Genomic DNA, 3241 nt, shown 5'->3' with positions numbered 1-3241 from the left:
TGGAGGGACAAAAGGATTCTCTGTGCACAGTAGTAAGGAAGAGGCTATTTCAGTGGGAAAACTGAGTGAATTAAGCAGTCAAGCTCTTAAGAGGATCCAAAAAGATTTGATTTGGAGCTGAACTACAAGATCATTCTAAGACTCTGAAAGATAAGTTGCCCTTGGATCCTCAAATCTGGATAAAAGATAATTCTATTCAATTGACATTTATTAAAAATTCTTCACTATATGATACAGTGGAATCTATAATAATCATCGAAATGTGATTTTTTCTTTCAAATAGCTTTCTATGTAGCTATTATTTATGATTTGTGTGGGGAGAAAGTAGAGCAGGAGGAACTTGAGGGAAGAACTAGGAAATCTGCTTGACCACCATAGCTAATGTTAAAAATGGTTTAAAACAGCTTCAAATAACTAACTTTCAGTCATTCCAGTAAGTTCTTCCAGTGAACTTTTCTATTAGCAATAATCACGCTTCGGATAAACCTCATTGGCTACGATACTGCCACTGCGCAAAGCTGCAGTGAACTTTTCTAATTAAACAAATAATCTGGTAACAATTTCAGTTAATAGATAAGAAAACTGGGACTCAGAACAGTGAAGTGACTTGCCCATTCACATGGCTTGTCAGAACCAGACTCGTCTTTGTTGCATCCAACATGGTTTCTCTGATACCACTTGGCCTCGCTGTGCCAAATTATTTCTCAACCCACTCTGAACCATAATCATTAATTAAAATTATGGTTTAGTGTAATTATTTACTTGTCATTTTAATGGTTTGGTCAATTGTTTCAGTGATTGTCCAGTTCAGTCCAAATGACCAATCCTTTAGCCTTAGGTAGACTCAGCTTCCAAAACTTATCTCCTCCTAGCATTCCAAAAGATGCCAGTGTGCAAAGTTGTTTGTCAAAGGGCAATGTGAATTCACAATCAGCCTGTTTGGAAATATTCTAGTGACTAAATCTGATGATGGTGTCAGTGCTTTGGCAGCATTTTCATGAAAAGTTATCCAATGACTTAAATCCAATGGCTTATTACTCCATCTGGAGTTTTCTGATGGGAGAGGGCATGTTGTACTGCCATGCCTATATGAGATTAAGATACTAATTTTAACAGTAAAGACCAAAGACATTGGGAAATATTTATTAGTAACTATTAAGCAATCCCTACTTTGGATTTTGCCCAAAGTGTTGCACTGTCATTAAAGTATACCTAAAATTATATGGCTTGGATATTTTTAAATGATCAAGAGAGTAATGTGTTTTATATATTGAGTTGGAATAACTGCCCATGATCTATGCATGTTCAGCTCTCTAAAAGTAGGGAGTGATACACATTTGTAGACTGAAAATTCTAATAGATTTAAAGACAAAAACATTTGAAACTCCACTGTGACTTTTTCTAATATCCTTGAAACTTTTCACTGACTCATTGTTTTGGAATATAAACCAGGCGATCATGTTTAAGAAGTTAGTGACTTCTGATTGAATCAGACAGCAATTGTTTATCTTGGTGGTTCTCCCAAATAAGTACCCTAGACAAAGAAGAGCAACATCTCAACAATCAGTAGTCTTTGATACCACTGGGGACTAATATCTAACTAAGGTGACTATGATCTTTGGAAGAAATTAATAGATTTTATTACAATGGTCCTTTTCTAATTTCTTGGATAAGATATAAAATAAGGTGCTGGAAGATTGGTTATCTAGTTAAAAGATTAGTTTATGTCTCTTCTAATCACCACAAGCATGAAGCTATTAGGAAAGAGAATGAATGTATATGTTAGATGGTAATCTCACCATTGTCTCAATGAGTAGCAGCCACAAAACTGATACTGATACATGTTGAGTTCCTACCTTACAGTCTACCCTTCAACCAGTGTATTGTTTTCCTCCAAGACTACCGTGTATATTTACCCTTTTCCAAAGATACTAGAAACTTCATCTTTTCCATAAAGTCTAAGTAAAAGCATGGTGTTCTGGTTAGGTAATCTTTTTGGCTAGAGGATGAAAGAGCAAAGTCCTTTTGATTCTCTTTGTAATAAGATATATCAAAAAATATATTTTAAAAATATGTAATTAAACATATCAGTTATATTTTGTTAAATATATTTTACTAAAATATAAAAATGTATAATTAAAGTATAAAAAATTGTTCTTAGGTATCTTTAAAAATATTAATAAAACAGGATAATGATTCCCTACTTTAAAACCCATGGTTTCCCAAATTTTCCTACAATGAGGTGAATAGAGCTCTTAAAAGCATTTATAAAACTAAATAAAATGGCAATCCATACTGGCATTTAGGGAAGCAAGATGGCTTTCTGAGATTCATTTAAGACATTTGTATCTATGGGCCAGTTAATTAATCGTGTTTATCATGGATCAATCAACTATTCAAGTCAGAGTCTTTATACAACTGTGGCTTAGTGATTTAGCACTTGGCTTCTGGAACCATACTGCCAGGATATGAAATCCATTCTCTTCATGTTACAGGTTACAAGTCTTAGGCAACCAGACTAACATCTCTGTCTAGCTTTCTTCATCTGCAAAATGAGAATAATAGCAATGCCTGACTCATTGGATTACTATAAAATAATTAATATAAATTATTATATATAATATAAATATTAATATATATTATTATGTTGACATAGTGGAGTGCTTTGAATAGTGCCTGCCACGAAGTAAAAACAAGAGTTGTTATTGTTCTCTTGGAACTAGTTCTTGGTTCCTTACCTCAGATCAGCATTCTCCCTTCCCATATACCTCGACTTGCTGCTAGGTTCCTCTTCTGATTTACCCAGGCCAACACCTCACCCTGACTCATAGTACCACAGAAACCCCTTAGTACCACAGACACTCCTTAGAACCACAGAAACTCCTTAAAGACTACATCCTTTGCCTCTTTGTTTCCCACATGACCTAGCATTATACTTTGCATAGGGTGGATAAAACTTAAGTATTTATCAAAAGGAACTTCCCTGGTTGTCCCCATGGCAAGAAATTGTCCGTCAGGCACACACTTCCCTCTCTGCTGTCTTAGTGAGATGACCCAGTGCCAAAATGCCATTAAAGAGTCTCATAAGCAACATGAGTATAATTGAGCCATTAAATCTTATAGGATATAATCTCCAATATATTCACTACTTTGTACTCAGTGAATTATTGGGTAAAAGGACAAAGGTCAAGAATACATGTGAAAGTAGATGCCAGCTAATAGACTCTATATTCAGATTATG

The 3241-nt window shown here is 34.7% G+C and overlaps 1 pseudogene; it reads right to left on the bottom strand.

Moving 5' to 3' along the window:
- Positions 1-391: 391 nt before the first annotated feature.
- LOC125105719 (uncharacterized) lies at positions 392-520 on the bottom strand (annotated as a pseudogene).
- Positions 521-3241: the final 2721 nt, after the last annotated feature.

This window comes from Lutra lutra, chromosome 7 (genome assembly GCF_902655055.1).
Source record: "Lutra lutra chromosome 7, mLutLut1.2, whole genome shotgun sequence".
Classification (NCBI taxonomy): domain Eukaryota; kingdom Metazoa; phylum Chordata; class Mammalia; order Carnivora; family Mustelidae; genus Lutra; species Lutra lutra.
Note: the sequence above shows the minus strand (reverse complement) of the source record. Positions and strands in the feature narration are given on the sequence as shown.